Source organism: Magnolia sinica, chromosome 7 (genome assembly GCF_029962835.1).
Source record: "Magnolia sinica isolate HGM2019 chromosome 7, MsV1, whole genome shotgun sequence".
In the NCBI taxonomy this organism is placed as follows: domain Eukaryota; kingdom Viridiplantae; phylum Streptophyta; class Magnoliopsida; order Magnoliales; family Magnoliaceae; genus Magnolia; species Magnolia sinica.
In genome coordinates this window covers 64,195,573-64,213,759 of record NC_080579.1, presented here as the reverse complement: position 1 = coordinate 64,213,759, position 18,187 = coordinate 64,195,573, and the positions used below count along the sequence as shown (strand labels likewise).

Here is an 18,187-nt window from a genome sequence, read left to right as displayed (position 1 = left end):
AATGTGTTTTATTTATTTATCTATTTATTCCCTGCTAAGGGTGGATGTAGGATCACTACAAGAAAACTGACATTTACCGGCGGTCATAAACGCCGCAAAAGCTCAGAAAACCGCCGCAAATCCTTTGCCCGTGGTCAACTAACAGCCGGTAAAGCCTCAGTCGGTAAAGGCTTTACCGACAGTCAGGACCTTTCCTAACGGTTGTGCTAGCCGCCGCTACATTATCAAAAGGTACAAATAAAATCTGTAGCTAAAGATGACTAGCCCACAGTACGACCATAGCCATTGGTACCAGATTAAATCCATAGCTATAAAGCTCATGGCCACTGACAATCTGTAGCCATGGAGAAAATCTTTCTTATCCAAAAAAAAAAACCAAAGAAAGAAAAGAAAAGGTGACCCACATGTATCCTAGTTTTTTTCTTTTTACCAGTCTAAACAACTAACATACCTTGGTTAATGTCAATGATCTCCTTGTTGCCAATGATAGCCATTGTTTCTAAGGGACTGGTTTCTTCTGTTAATCTTTGGTGATTGTGTTAACAGTAAAAGGCATCAGCACTAGTTAACAGTTCAAATTAGCTCACACTCCAAATCACCGTTCATTGTGTTCTGAGTGGCTGTGACATGTAAAACACAGATCCGTCTTGAATTTACCTTGACATAATATAATAATGGCAGAGAAGAGGAAGCGTGCCCGTGTCACTTGTTTGAAGATAAAGCAGGGAATTTGTAAGACAATTAGAAACACTACATACACAAAAACAAAAAAGAAAAGATTAAAGATCAAAGTTAGAAAATAGACAAAAAAGCAAAACAAAAATATAACTTTTTTCTAGAGTAATACTATGACCATTGATTTTGGAGAAGCGGGGTCCATGTAGATAATCCAAACTGCTGATCTAATGGACCAATAGTGGATGAGACTGGACCAAACTCACTTTTTGCTATTCTAGGGGAAAATAAACTAGGTTACCTTTAAAACATCCATTGTCAATCCTTATAGATGCCTAAAGCCAAGAACACGAACTCGAACATGACTCCCTTGAACTTTTCATCCAGCTTGCAGACTTCCTCATCAACCACATCATGTATCTGTGACCCACAAAAGAAGAATCTTTACATTTTTAGCATGGGTTGTAACAACAACACCAGAAGGATCTTTAAATATGAACCAATCACAAAAAAAGAAGGCAATGCCTTCATCAGTATATTAAGAAAAGCTAGAGAGGAAAGAATTCAAAATTAATGCATGAATTGTAGTTTTAATTCTCTAATGAGGAAAACATACATGTTCTTCTTCTTTAAAGGACTTTTAGTGTGATGTGTTCCCACCAATTTTTCAACTTGGTTTTTAAATACAGCACATTTGGGTTTTTAGTTTATGCAAGTGGGGCCATGGTTTAGTGATACAATCCATTAATATGCTGGGCCTGGTCATGGTTAGCCAATGAACCAAAAGTTCCCATGGATTGGAAGATTCTAGTTGTAGAATGCAAATTGTTGCTGTTTAACTATCTAGAGAAACTGGTATCTCCAAGTCATGGACTCGGGACGTAAAAGCTGCATCTCCATGTCATGGGCCTAAAAGCCTAATCTAATCTGCAAACAAGACCAGGATGCCTATGAAGGTTGATTATGCATATTAAGCTGTTTTGGGTGAGGGATCAGGATCATGGATTTGTGAAATCCACAGATTTCAAATCTCCTCAACTTGTTTTATAGTCAAGATTTACAGAACCTATGGATTTACCAATTCCAACCCCTCATAAATCCATAGATTTGACAAAACAGGAAAAGAAACCACAAGGAGAAGACTCATCCATCAATTAAGCATCCAAAACCATTTCTCTTGTTTATGATGAGAAGAACATTCATACTCCATATCAAAAATAAAAAATAAAAAAATGTAACAACCAGTTGAGAAAACTAGCAATACCCAGAAAAACAGATTTAGGAGAGTTCAAGTGCATGTAGACATTCAAAATGCAAGACCCAATTGAGAATACCAGCAATACCCAATTTCCAAAAAGCGAGATATGAGAGTATCCAAGTGCATGTAGAAGTTCAAAATGATACCTACCAATTATTACGTATCTGGCCCATATTTTACTAATTTCCTTCCAAGTTCTCACTACATTGAATCTGTAAAGCATTTAACACCTCTACTTTTCTTCTAGTTCAAGGTATTTTGACAAGAGAAATGATCAACCTACAACTAGTCATATGTCATAACCCACTAAAAAGCAACACGCTGCAATTTCAATACAACTTCATCATTATGAATGACCTGGAAGCACCCATTAACTTTTTTTTATTAAACTGAATGTTCTATTTTTTTTTTTTTCTTTTCTTTTTCTTTTTTTGAAAAGCATGAATGTTCACAACTTAACTCACTCCAACATTTGAATTCAGCCTAAAAGTCAATATCGACCTCTGAGTATCCATGTTTTTCTTTCTTGTTATAGATGGTCCCAACAGCAAACTGTGAGAAATCAACTAAAATGTAAAATTACAACACCCCAGTAATGCAACTTATCAAAATAGATATAGTATGCACGAACTGTCAGTGGTACGTAACGCCCTTCAGCCGTAGCAACATCTATTTGAAATACAAAATTTAATTTAAAATGTACTAAGCATGCTTCACTTAACATATGATATCTGAAGTAGTATATTTCAATTGAATCCGATCAACCAGCCAAAAAGTGTTTAACTGATCACATTAAATTTAGTGAAGGCCACAAATCAAAGTCATCACACTCCAAAATCCAGCCCTATTTCTCATAACAGAATAAACAGGAGGAAAAAATGAATCCCACCATGTATGGTCAATGGAACAAAATGTTTTCCTGTTGGCTATATGCCATTTTAATCATCCAGTTGCAAGCCAAATGTCTAATAAAATCCTTACAATGTGGGGACCACCTAAAGTGATGCCTAGCATGGAATGTTGAATGCTTGCCTAAAACAATAATAATAATAATAATAATAATAATAATAATAATAATAATAATAATAATAATAATGATAATAATAATATGAGAAACGAACCTTAATTGGGTGTTGGGAGACATGTTTGCAGCTCTGGCATTGAAGCCTCAGCACAATCTTTTTCATAGTTTTCACCTGTAAGATAGATTTAACAAAAGGGCATTACAAAGTTTGGGGGCAAAGTAAACTGACTTGGTTTGTAAATCCTAACTACTATGCTATCATGGTCCAGACATATACAAACATTTTCCATGTACCTAAAATCCAAATCTTTCAGAGGCATGGGCATCAGTCTGATGAACAAGAACTTCCATACTAGACCACTTAAACTTTACAACATGCTCACGGCCACAACCCATGAATTCTGCCCTGGGACCTAGCGAGGAAAATAGTTGATAAATCAAAACCTGCAGGCAATCAAAACCTGGGACCTAACGAGGAAAAAGTTAACACTAAACCTGTGATGATTAAGCTAAATCTTTTAGTTGTTATAAACCAAAACCTGAAATGAGTAGGCAAAATAAACAATTATCGTCCGAGCTCAACCATGTAAGATGTTACAAATCGTAACCTAAAATGAGTAGCAAAAATAAAAAATTCAGTATACATATGTAAATGTGAAATCTATAATGAACAACCAAAACAATCATTTCAAACCTGTATGCTGATACAAACCAAAACCTGAAATGAGCATCCAAATAATGATTTAACATCCAAACCTGTATGCTCACAAGGCTTTGGTACTCCATCTGTACATTGTGTCATTTCGCTACAATAGACCACACTTCAAAAACACACAAATCAAATATTCTAATCATCCAACAAATAGCCTATAAAATGGGATGGTTAGGTACTATTTAAGTCATAGCTACACAAACAAAGGAAACCTGTCAAACTAATGAACAACCATCTCGTTAATACCAACCAATAATGGAAATTATACATCACTAATGCACAACATTTTCATAACAAAGCGGAAAATCTTATATCCCAAATTGTTTAGGCTTTGACTCGGAAGACTTCTTCAGTAATACGACCACATGCAATCTACATTGTTGTCATAACTTGCAGGTGCAAGAACACTATGGCAGATAATTCAAAATGATAGTAGAAAATTATAAGCTACACAGCACCACTGGTCGGAAACTCAACTAATTGAAGACAAACATGCAGTAAAGGTCTAAAGGCTGAAAAGACAAACATATGAGGTTGTTCCCTACCACAGCAATTACCATCATTTCAAATGCTTAAATCCTGAAACACAGCCACCAACAAAACAAGAAAAGAAAAATGAGTTAAAAATGAAAGCACTTTCTAAAAGAAAATCTATTAAGATTATCAATGAAATGTATCTAATAGGGAAACAGAGATTGTCACTAGATATAGAAAGTACAGATTCCAAAGGTTTGATTTATTGGCTACACTAGAGTTCACATATTTAAAGGAGAAAGGAAGCTAAAAGTGAGAAAGCATATGATGAACTGTACATATTGTTGGATGACAAGACTTAGATGATAAGTGAAAGGACTTTGGAGTTGCCATTAGATGATAGAAATTGCCTTTCTTCAAGTTATGCCACAGTAATCTTCCATTCTATGGTCCTTCACAAAGAATATATTTGGATGAAACTCAAAAGTGAAGCAAATACTAATTAGCTAGATAGGGAGACTTTGGATGCCAAATGCATCAATGTACATGTGTTGGTTTCTATACACTTAGCTATATAGATTGTTTCTCAAATTTGAACACTCCAAAGATAGTGATTAACTAGAAGAAACCGCCGACAAGTAGAGCATGTGAGCCAGAGCTATACTTCTCTAAATCATGTATGCTTAGAAGCATCAGATGGATTGTGGTGTTTTCTTTATAGTGGCACATTTACTGTAGGTCCCAGTGATGCACGTTTACTATAGATCCCAAAGCTAACTTGCATTTCACATATGAATTGTCCAATATCTCCATAAATGATCCTACACCCAAAGAAAATAAAAAAAAGAAATCACTCTATAGCGTCATACTGTCAAACAAAAGCACTGACAAATGAAATTTAACAAATTACACATGAAGAAGAATAAAAGCATCAACAAAAAGATATATGAGAAGACAACATGTATAGCAACTTTTTGTCATTGAGAAAATTTGTTTCAATGTGTTGATAGTGAGTATCAAGTTGTGTTGTAGAAGAGACTACATACCATTTAAGTCTCTTCTTTTTTCTTTTTCTTTTTTTTCTTTTTTTGCTGCTTGACCTATGGAGGTTTTCTTGAAGTCCTTGGCTTTAAATCTAGAAATGTAGTCCACATTCAACTATTCAGATCTGGGTTGCATTTGCACGTGATTATGTTGAAGACACACAATCACGAGATTAAGCACATTAGAATAGAGATAATGCAAAAAGATAAGACAAATATAGTAATGAAATTGATGAAATGATAAGGAAAAAGATCCCCTAGCAAGATGAAATGTGAAAACAACCCAACCTGCATAAATTGATGACTATATCCATAATATGCAAGCCTTATACGTGAATGACAAATTGTGAGACATAATAACCAACACAAAAAATTTATAAGGATACGGAGATTTACTCACAAGAAGACTAACATTGTTTTATTGTGTAAAAGAGCACTAAAATTGTAAAAAGAAAAACAAGAACCAGCCAATAATCTTCAATGCATTATGAAATCCAGCTCATAGATAAGAGCACTAAAACTGTAAAAGAGCACTAAAACAAGAATCAACCAATAATCTTCAATGATGACAGTTGAAGAGGATTGAAAATTCAGGATTTTCTGCACTCCTTTTCTCTTAAATTTTAAAAGAGGCCCTTTTGGGGATTTGAAATCCAGGATTTAAAAGAGTTCTCATGATTTGGATGGTTCAGGTTGCATGTAAGAATCTCCATATATACATTTATGCCATGTGGAGGTGGATGGGTCATGCCATGGAGGATGATGACGAACAAAGCGTAGTTCTGTCCAACAGTAATGGCTCATCCACCTTACCCATGGCACAAATGCATTCTATCCAGAGTGCCCCAATTGAGGGCCCCACTGTGGATGGATCATAGTCCAACAACCACATTGACTAAGCAGTCTTAACTATCCAATCTCAACCACTAAATTTGGATCCCAGACTGTTTTTCATTTAGCTAGCCAATTGATGGTCGTTAATCAGATGGTTAACATAGTAGAACCAATGAAAATTAGCGCAAGTATATCATCAACACAATGAATCACTACATAGGGGGCTTGAACAAATGAAAATGGACCCAACATACGAAGGGTTTGGATCACTAACCATAGGCCAAATCAGATGAATGGTGGATGTTATCACTAGGCTTGAATCAATGAAAATAGCCCAAATCATATGAACGTGTTTCGATCACTAAGAATAAGCAATTCATGATATGAATGGTTTGGAACATCGATGGACATGATCTGGGCTTAGGGTCCATGCAATAATTTGGATGATCTAGGCCACAAAAGAGAATCCCAAAGATTTGGAAATGTTGTTGATATCAAGCATAACTAAATGGCCAATATTTTAGAAAGTGAAATACATAGTTTAGAAAATGATGATGGTGAAATACACATGACAACTACAAGTATTACCTATACATACATATGCACATATGTATATATGCATGAATGCATAAACGCATAGACATGCATGCCAAATATATTGGAAACTGAAAGAAATGATTTTTTTTCCCCTAAGCCACGCTAGGGCCTCAATAAATTACATATGTTAATGGCTAACACATGCCCAACCCATGAAACTCATAAAGAGATTGGAATATTTCAGTAGATGCTACTATTTATTTGATCGGTGTTTTGTATACTGTTTTTTATGAAATAAAGGGCTATTTTGTGGTAGTTAAAATGATACTATAGGAAAACTTTGTATATTCTGGCAGAGTATGATGGTTGATATATAGGATCTAATAAATTGTAAATGCAGCATAGAATCATAACTCAAATTAAACCAAAGGTTAGACTAATTTGGTCAATTAACTACACTCATGGTCGAAATTTATTGGAAAATAGCAATGGTTCAAACTCAGGGCACTCCAGTCATCTCCAATTTCCCATGGAAAAAAGAAAATCAAATGCCCTTAATACCACAAATATCCAAACTAAGACTTCTTAAAACCCAATCGCAAGTAGGAAGATTACATTTAAAAAATAGAAATAGAAAAATGTAGTTAAAGAGACACTGTTCCTGCCAGGCATACTATGAAAGAGCTTGCGGGCATGTGCCAAATCCTCACACCTTATATACATATTTATTAACCCACGTCCAAACATGCAATCTGGAGGTTTTGGATTTGAAATATAAGAGATTGAATGGCTCACTATCCCTCCAATGTAAAAACACATAGATCTTACTGATAGATGTAGAGTTGAGAGTCTTTTCCACAGTTTACAAGAGCGATTCACCCAATCTCTACATATCACGCGAACAGCTTCAAGAAAGAAGAGAAAAAAAAATAGATCAAAACCTAAATGCTTGAAAAGAATATCTGAGAGAGATAGGGAGAGTGAGAGTGAGAGGAGAGCGAGCGGAGAGGGAGAGGGAAAGGGAGAGCACGCGAGAGGGAGAGGGAGAGAGCGCGCGCGCGCGCGAGAGAGAGAGAGAGAGAGAGAGAGCGGGAGAGAGAGGGAGTCAGCGCAGGATCTTATAGGACCCTTGGGATTAGGGCTTTTGTTTTTTTTTTTTTTTTTTGAAAAAAAATGATAATTTTATAAGACCCTTTGCCTGCAGCCGTTAAAATGGGCAGCCGGCAAAGGGGTAACCCGCTCCGTCGAGTAAGCCCTGTTTTGTTGTAGTGGATGTTATGCATTAGAGCTGTTTGGGTCCTTGTATTGGCCAATCCTGGACTGACATATGCGATGATCCAAATGGGTCCTCGTTGTCTAAGCATATTATCTTGGTAGGTATTCTTTATATGTGGGGGTTTTATGAAAGTATCTATGATCTTATATGGTTATATTAGTTTATTTGAAGAATTTATCTCCTAATTTGGCTGTTCCTTCACTTCTGTTGATTGATGTTATCCTTTATTTCTGATATTTTTAACACTCTCGAGGGGCTATTTGGATGCAATCAAGGTCGTAATTTAAAAGCTATACTACGTGAAAACATGCTGGTGGTTTTTCAATCTCTATTTTATAATAATAATAATAATAATAAAAAAAAAAAAAAAAAAAATTTAATGCATTTTTAAAGAAAGGAAAATTAATACAATATGTACAGTCAATATGACTGTTACTCAAGGATGGTCTATCATTAGTAAAAGGGTTGAAAAGACTAGACCATATGTATACTAAAACATTTGTACGGTGCAAGTTGGAAAGTGATATTTGCATGAGGTAAATGTTCTATATGTGCAACCTTCATGTTTAAGAACTTGTATGTGACACCATCAAATTTCAAGCTCCTCACATGTGTCAACCCATGTGTACATGCGCTTTGCACAACTAGTGTCTCCGAGCTGAGGATGATGTAATTTGGGAATTGGGACATACGTGAATTGCCGTGCATGGTAGGACTATGACTCAACTAGTGGATTGAAAAGAGGATGATATCATTTAGGTATTGGGAAGGACGGGAATTGCCTAGCCTGGTGGGACTGACCCAACTAGTGGATCAAAAAGAGGATTATGTCATTTGGGTACCAGGACAGTTGTGAATTGCATGTTATGGTGGGACTACGACCAAACCACTGGATCGAAAGGAGGAGGATGTAATTTGGGCATAAGTAGGACAAAAATTCCCTATATAGGAGATTCCTCTAACTTCTTATGTGGCATGATGAAAAACCGTGATGTGCACATTTAGGTATCTGGCTTGCATTGAAAAGGGTGAAATTGTTCTTCATTTCATGGGGATATTTACTTTTCACTTCAGGTCTCGCATTTGACACCTGTATGCAGTGTGTTATCACGTCAAGGGTTACAAAGAATTTTTTGTTAGGCAATTTTCAATAAGATGCTCAACTTGTATCACGAATTTATATAAATATCTCAGGAAAACATAGAAAAATAAAAGAATTAAAAATGGTAAAGAAACCACTTTGAGGATGGTGGTTTTCATTTTTCGATTTTTCCTTTGTTTCTTTTTCAGAAATACATCACTTTTTATTCTCCATATCTAACTATTCTTATCTTGTAACAACTAAGTTTATATATATATATATATATATATATATATATATATATATATAACAACTTAAAAAAGAGAATCAAAGTAAATGTAATAATCTTATTCAAACTTCAAACATCTAAAACCTAGGGAATAACCTGAAGAGAACCAGGATAACAATCAAGGTGATTCCCTTTACTACTAGTGTGCATGATCAGCGGGGCGTGCAACATTCCCCACCCCTTAAAAAATTAGGATCCTTAGGTGATGCCAACTTTTATGATGGGTTCTTCCTCCACTACATCGTCTTCAGAATCCATGAGAATAGCTAAATGTGCATTACATTGATGACCTATGCTAAACTTTTCATTGCAATTATAGCATAGTTTATGTATTCTATATTCTTGAATTTCTTGTAAAGTCAACCACTTAATTGGCGATATGCCCTCCTTGTGTGAGGAAGTCGTCATAAGGTAGAAGGTTGTGAGCCATTGGGATGTAAAGTTTAGTTGATGGAAGCCGCCATTTGGAATGCTTCTACAAAAACAGATGGTTGAGAGATTTTAACCCCTACTTGAATATCTTCACGCAACCTCGAAATGAAATACTCAATTAAAAAAGATTTGGGCAATCGCGCAATTTGCTAATTTCTTAAATGGGATTGATAATTTCAAATTGTGGTGCATGGTTAGTAGCTTAGACTACTTGCACTAGGGTCTTCACTATTCGCCGGTCCGAAGCATACTCAAAGGGCACGAGTAAATTGACGTTAGTTCATTTCATTGATAATCTTCTTTATCCACTAATACCATGAAATGACATCATCAGCAATATGATCACAGGTAGCCCCACCATTTGATCGTCTAAAATTTGGTTGAACTCTTGAAATTGTTCGACTGTGTAGATCCAGCTGGCTGGATCGTGACCATCAAATCTAAGAAAACCAAGCTTAACCAATCGATGGTATGCCTGATTTCGTTGTAAACCCCTGAATTCAGCTATAACTCCATTTGACTCTCTTCTTGCATGAGTTGCACGGAAGAAGCAATCTGTTTAAAACAATTTAACATTGCTTGTAGTTGACCACGAAGATTGCTGACCTCATGTGCAAGCTCCACATTGGAAACCATGGTTAACAATATCTGTGAACAATCCAAAGATTGCTGACTCTGACACCGAATTTACGTAAATATCTCAGGAAAATATAGAGAAAAAAGAATAAGAAAGGGGTAAGAAACTACTTTGCAGGTGGTGGGCCTTCTGGTTCTTTAATTTTTACTCCTTATTCTCCACTTCTAAATACTCTTATTTTATAACAACTGAATTTAAAAAATAAAATTTAAAAATTAAAAAAAAAAAAACTATTTAAATTTAAATATAATAACCGAAAGAGAGAATTAAGATAAATATGATAATCTTATTCAAATTTCAAACTTCCCAATCCTAGGGTAAGAATTAATGTGATTCGCTTTACTTTATGTTTGTGCATGATCAGTGGGGTGTACAACAACAAATTCATTTTCAGTTGGAAATGTTTAAGCAGTCACAAGTTGGGACCTGTACATGAACATGATGTAAGGCAGCCTACGAGAGGACACAACACATTTGTGTACGCAGAGACAGGGCACATTAAGTGCAATAGGAGATGTGAATTTGCATGGGTGGGAGTGCAACGTTGCATATAGTGCTGATTGAAGGTTAGAACTGAACATGGTGCTGGGATTGTGACGCGTGTAGTGTTTAGGCTATATGTTGTACAATGTGCATACGACCATGGTTGCATATAGCACGAGCTAATTTTGGAGTTGTGGAGTGCCAATAACACTGAAATTATGAGCGGAGTGTTGGAAGGGCACTTTAGGACTGTGCCAAACTGGCTAGGCTAGTTGGTTTTGTTGCACAGGATCTTGCTTTGCCTGACGTGGTAGTGCTTGATGTTAAGCATGCTAAGTGTTGAGTGCTCCATTTGTTGAAAGATTCACTGGGTCAGAGATGTTTCATGTCAAATCCAAAACGTCCATTTGTTTCATTTCAAGCCATGGGCCAAAAAATAAGGTAGATCCAAAGCTTAAGTGGGCCACACGACAAAAAATGTGGAGATTGTATCCCCACCGTTGAAACATTTGCGGGGCCACAGAAGCTTTTTGGATTGGGCTAATATTTATGTGCTTTCACTTCATCTTAGTGGGAATGACCTTATGAAGGGTTGGGCTGTGTTACGAACGGTTTGGGTGGCATATATACATCATCGTGGAGCCCAAAAAGGTTTGAACCTAACTCCCTCTCCCACTATTTCCAGTCGCCTCGCCCACTTGAGTTTTGGATCTCCCTGATTTGTCTTATGTCATGAAATGAGCTGCCAAACGGATGAACAGAGTGGATTCCACACAAACATCACGGGTGAGTCCCACTCCCTACAACAAATTAGGGCTTAGCCGTCTGATGGGCTTACCCTTTGCCCGCAGCCCGTTTTAACAGCTGCCGGCAAAGGTCCCTTTCTATTAAAAAAAAAACATAAGGGCCCATCCATTTGTGTCGTATCTCCCTCTCTCTCTCGCGCACCCATCTCCCAAAACCCAAAAGCCTCTCCCTTTCCCTCGCCCTTTCTCGATCTCCCACGCTCTCTCTCTCTCTATCTCTCTCTCTCTCTCTCTCTCTCTCTCTCTCTCTCTCTCAGCCTCTCCCTTTCCCATTAATCCACTTCCATGACATTTGTCCTTCGTGTTTATCTTCTTTCCTTTTTCCCTTCTTGCAACACCTGGCAGCAACAATAAAGGTAAAAGCTCTTGAATTTTTCTCCGACTCGCTCCCTCGATTCTCTCAAAAAACCCTACTACCGATTTTCCATCTCTATCTCTCTCTCAGTTTAAATGCTGAAGGAGAGAACTCTCCTTTGGATTCGCATATCTCAACGAGCTCACGTTTTCAAAGGCGGACCCGTTTGGTTATTGTGTTCACATCGGATCTAGGGTTTCTTTTACTTTCTTGCTTCCTGTTTTATCGATTTAAGGTAAGAGCAAACGCAATCTTTTCGATCTCGTCTTCCCGCATTGTAAGGTTAGGGTTTCATCGAACTGCAATATGTTTTCTAGGATTTTTTGGGTCACATTTGTGTTCTGCAACGATTTTTGGGGGTTTCTGGAGCTGCATTTTGATGTTGAGATCATTTCATAGGATTTTTATTTTTATTTTTTAAAAATTTTGTCTGATGTTTTTCATTTGTGCTTTAATGATGTAGATCTTTTGAATATTAATTAATTAATTTTTTAAAATTTTCTTTTAATTGAGGGATTTGAAATTTGTGGGGAGGAGATCGTTTTTTGGTGTAGTTCTTTGATTGGGAGGAGAAATTGAAAAAAGAAAAAAGAAAAGAATAGAGATAATGCCTTTTTTGGTAATAGGTAGCATTTGAGAAACTGATATGTAATGCCCTGAAATTCGAGGGTCGAGCATAACTCAGTTCTCGAGTTTCAAAACATCACTTATGCAACATATTTAATGATGGATGTATGTTGTCTATATGAGTGCATAAAACATGGAATAGATTAAGCCAAACTACAACACAATTCAGGGATAAGTGAAAGTCGCAAGCGGAAGACTTAAAGAAGTATAGATATCAGTATATGTCCCTGAGATATGCATACTCTGCCAGGTTATAATTACATTTATGTGTGTCTCAAAATGCAAGTATCAAATGAAATAAACCATTACAAAATAAACCCTGTATCCCCGAAGATCAGGACACAACTCACATGAACCCACCTGAAAACTGCATAAAAGAAAACGCGTCCTCATCATCCTCATACTCCTCCTCTGCCTCAAGGGTCGCGTCATCATCTACATCTAAGACAGAGTCTAGTTGGTGTTGAAACACCGTCCCAGAATGTGGGAGTGAGTGATTAATTCAGTAGAACTATACAGCAAAAGTTAACATGATATCAAATCAATCAAGCAATAATGATAAGGCAATAAAAGCAAACACGTCCTAAGTACTTTGTTAATGCAAGGATGTATGAAGAAATGATGCATGCCCTCGCCTGCACTCCCTCAGCATCTTCATCTTACGGTACGCATGACAACCTCCTGCAGTGCCAACGACCCGAACGCACATGCAATGCGGTGCATGAACATGATTACCAAGTTGTTATTAGTCCTTTTCATACAGCCGGATTGGGAAGTTAAGGTATCTTCCTCATATCAATTCCCAAACGGTGATCCATTCTAGAGTCGTCAGTCCTAGACAATCTTATATGATCATATGGTTCAAGGTCGCTGCAAAGGGCTCATCACCAATCAATGCATGCCTATCATACCTTAGTTACTATCCTAAAGCTCGTCGCCTTAATGCAGTATCAAGGTATGCTTGAGGTCACAACAAAGGGCTCGTCACCAATCAATGTAGGCCGACAGTGCGAATATAGTATCCCATACCACCATAATCGGCTCACGAGTCTGGTATGCTCACTGGTCACTACGGGGAGGCTCGTCACCCAGCGTAGGCCAACAGCTCGACCACGGTGCCCATACCACGATGCCCGGCTCATGAGTCTTAGCGGATCAAGGTACAATGGTTAACGGGATTGCATTAGTAAGTTTGGTACCTTAGATTCAAACAATAACATCTATACATAGTGTACATCCACCGGGACAATCGGGTTACTTGATGAGTTCGACTAGCATGAGTGCACGTTGAGTTGAACGACATAGAGTGCGCAAACACTCTGTGTGGCCAAACCACTACCGACAACCCTAATACGACTCGGGTTCATCAAACACGTCCTACGTGGCGAAAACAACCTCGGCCATGAACTCAAGGTTTGTTAACGATTTCCTGGACTATTTCATAGTCCCAAACGCATTCAATTATAACAGCTATTCATATTAACAATTTAGAACAGTAATGGAACAATTCAAATCATATAGTATGTGAGCATTTGAAGAATATCAACTTAATATGGATTTACATGTAAGTAGTGCTTGAACTTAAATAACAAAGAATGTAAATTGTATGTAGGAAATCATACACACCAATAGGAGAGTTGAGAATCTCTTCTCAACGCTCGTAAATAGGATAATATATTACACCTTAGATCATTCAGACATTTCTACAAACACTTAGACTATATATTCCAACATACATGACGTATGTTGGTGATAACACACCTTTGGACAATTCCTTTTGCCAAGGAGTTGACACACATACAACTAGCACAAGTACACGACAATTAATCATGGCAAACACATGTTCGTATCTCATACGTATACGATACTTTCTACATGTACATGGAATACACAATTCTCAATACATCTCATATATATTAGGAACGCAATATAAACATCGCATTTGGCATGTGAAATTGCACCCACAACAAGATTAAACCATTAACCGACATTGAAAGCCTTAAAAACCATAACCTATATGAATATAGTCCGCACCTTAAACCAGAAAAAAGCACACCGATCTGATTCAGACGATAAGTCTTCGTCAATGGCAACTAGATAACCTAAGGCATGAACAGAAAAGAGCTACATCAACACTTATACTATTCTAAGCTCTAAACAGACTAGGGTTTGATTTACTTACCCAAGAATAAACTTAGAATCACCGGAATAACGATTCAGAAGTGATGGTTTAAGGATGCAGAGCAACAAGAAAGAATCTCAAGATGATTCACCAACTTCTCTCTCTTTTCTCCTCTCTCTCTTAGCTAGGGTTAGAAAATTCGTATGGAATGGAGAGTGAGGGTTTTAAGGTCTATATATAGGCCTAACATTGATGAAAATAGCCCCAAGGCCAAGGTATACTTAGGCTATTACCAAAATGGGTCTCTTTCGATCCAACAGAGCCCTTCCAGTGGTCCTTTTTCCACGTGCGGTCGGACTTAAGCTCACTGACCATGGACCTAGGTTAGACTGAGTTTTTGTACTGATCGAATTTACAGATCAGCCGTGGCGGACCAATCTTAATTCAACAGTTACTAAAACTCGATCAGGTCCACAAGCACTACAACATGCTTGGGCCATCTTCCCTGATCCGAGGGTGAAATTGGGTCAGAATCCAATGGTCAGAAAGCTTAAAATCGGCGCACAAGCGACACGACTCAGATTTCATAATTTCATATTTAATTTCTTAGCTTTCTCACACTCTTCACTCCGGACTCAAGCAAATCGACCCAGGACATCATTTGGACTTAATTTTTGAGGTGATGGTCAAGCCCAACCAGGAGATCATAAATGTCTAAGATCATCGCTGTCAAACTTTCGACGCGCGGTCCAGGTCCGATATAAAGATTCCAAGTACTCCCAAGAGCAACTGGATTTAGCGTTGAATCCCAGATTTCAAAGTAACATAGCGCTAACGATTTTACAGGTTCTGAGTCCTGCAGATCAAATTTAAAGTGATTGATGCTGATTTCACAAGCAATCGAGTTTAGCGCTAATCAACCCACATTAAACTTCTAAGGAATTTGAGGTAGTACTCGGGTCTTTGCATGAAATTTTTTGGGTCATTACATGATATGTGCAGTATTTGATTTCCATTGTGGTTTGGGATGTTTATTTCAGAGATAATGCCTGCATGGGAAGAAAATCTGACCAATAACATAATGACTAATATGCAGAATAGTTATTGAGCTCTCCATCTGCATTCATATGACAGTGGCAAAGATGTATAGGATCGAGATCGTTCATCTGCTAGGCCCCTGTTTAGATGGGCTACACCTATAAACTTACGCCGGTGGGATGAATTTATCCTCTGATTTGATGATTTTTGTTGATTAGAAACTGATGGTTATAAAAAAGTCTGACCAATGATTTACATACAATGAGCAGAAATTCTCCCATAAGGGGCTCTGATCAACCCGACTGTTGGCTTATGACACAACAAATGAGCTGTCTAGATCTCATATGGATGTATATTTGTAATATCAGGAAGATGGTTACAAGAGTACATGTGATCTGCAGTTATTCATTTATATAATTGATCTTGTCCTTTGCCTTTTAAAAAAAATAAAATTTAAATGTGATCTGTAGTTATTCATTTATATAATTGGAAGCACACTATCCAAACATAGTACAAAATATTGGCTATTATGGTAATTGAGTGATCAAATATCCACCAATTTGTGATGTTCCTCTTATGCTAGATACGGACAATAGCAGTGTTCGATAGTCTTGGTATCATTATAACTGTATGGAAATGTTAGGTCTAAAATTTCTTATACATAGTAGAATAGGCATGCAAGAAATCTTAATTTGTGAATACCATTAGCCACTGAATGCATATACTTTCACATAAACCAAATGAGAATTCTTCTCTAAAAATTGAAATTTTTTTAAGGCATGGAACTCAACAGAAATTAAACTAGAATTCTAAAAATCATTAGTATCAGCAAGAGAAAAGAAAACATAGAAAATAACTTCCAGAATACGGCAGTTAAGGCCAATTCTTATGACTTTAGGGGAGTCCTGAGCTATCATTTAAACTCCTATATTTTAACACTCCACACTAGTCAAAACACCACACAATCCTCGACTCTACGTACCATGAGTATACATGCGTTTGCTACCCCTTGGATCATGTTTACGATCACTTAAGTAGGGCCTGCAACATACTCATACATCTCATACATGATAAACCAATCTGATCCGATTTGAATCCAAACTATTGGCCAATGATGGCCCATTGGTTGAGAATTCTAACAAGTAATTGTAACCAGTGGATTGTGGCAGGTCTTGTGAGAGAACAGAAGGGAGAGTGTGAGGTGTGGGGTTGGTTGTACTTGTGAAGTGGGTAAGGCATGTAGTGTGATGGAGAGAGTAGTTTCTATAAGTGGGTTAGGGTGAAATGCAGTTGTAACTGTGGGATTCCTGGTGATGCCAAAGGATGAGAATGGTGGGCTAGGGGCATGGTTTCCAAAATAAGGTACTTGGTTGGATCATGGTTTCCTAAATAAGGTGGTCAGGGGCTGTTTGGATGCAATTTCCCCGAAAGGTGATGCAAGGATGAGGGTTGGGGGTGTGGTTTCCAAGGAAGTTTGGTGTGTCATCTTTTCCTAAAGAAGGTACCAACATCCACAAAAGGCCATCAAGTGAGGGTTAGGATTGTCATACACCCCTCACATTTATCTTCTTCTTCTTTAAAAAAAAATAATAATAATCTTTTCTTCTTTATGAGAATTCACAAAAGTCAATAGTATTAGCAAGAGAAAAGAAAACATAGAAAATAAAATTACTAATTCCAGCCCAATCCAATGAGAGAGAGAGAGAGAGAGAGAGAGAGAGAGAGAGAAATGGATATTAAAAAAAAAACCAAATGGAAAGGCATCAATTTTTAAGAATTGGCAAAAAAACTAAAACTATATATATATATATATATATATATATATATATATATATATATAATCATTTCTAAGAATCCAATTAAATAATCAAACACAACCCACAAGAAGGGGATATTCAAGAAAAGCATCAATCAAGGCAAACAAATGGAAAAGGGAAAAATGAAGGGGAAAAAAACACCCAAAAAGAATCCAATAAAATAACCATGCACACAAACACAAAAGATATATAAGGAAGCTATCAACAACATGAAGCTTCAAATTAACAACCATAAAAGAAAAACGAAAAGCAAAAGAAACAGAAATTTAAAGAGGGAAAAAAAATCCAAATAGCAGAAAAATGAGAACCACAGGAATCAATCAGCTCAAAATACAAGTACCCATATACAAACTCTAGTCAATATATACAATATATGTACACATACACATACATACCAAAAGAAAAAACAACAAAATTGGCTGAAGAATGGAGTTTATGGATACATATATGTACCCATCATATATACATAAATGTGAAAGCAATGGTGTATTATAACCCATACGTATGCATACACATCACACATACATACATACATACATACATACATACATGTCAAAAACAAAAATAGGAAACTGGGTTTGGTGAATAATGATGTTTTACACATACATACATGCACATATCATTCATAGTTACATGTCCAAAGCAAAACAGGAAACTAGTTTTGTGT

General features: G+C 36.9%; 1 long non-coding RNA gene across 3 annotated transcripts; it reads right to left on the bottom strand.

Moving 5' to 3' along the window:
• Positions 1-2,451: 2,451 nt before the first annotated feature.
• On the bottom strand, positions 2,452-5,824 carry LOC131251385 (uncharacterized). 3 transcript variants are annotated; one of them, XR_009173798.1, is made up of 7 exons: positions 5,475-5,823; positions 4,808-4,964; positions 4,482-4,595; positions 3,714-4,248; positions 3,453-3,496; positions 3,252-3,370; positions 2,452-3,129 (listed from the first exon to the last, which is right to left on the bottom strand). It is a non-coding gene; the product is annotated as an uncharacterized LOC131251385 (long non-coding RNA). The 3 variants fall into 3 exon arrangements; XR_009173799.1 differs by lacking the exon at positions 2,452-3,129 and having other exon boundaries at positions 3,187-3,370; positions 4,877-4,964; positions 5,475-5,824; XR_009173797.1 differs by lacking the exon at positions 2,452-3,129 and having other exon boundaries at positions 3,188-3,370; positions 5,475-5,824.
• Between the last annotated feature and the right edge of the window lie 12,363 nt (positions 5,825-18,187).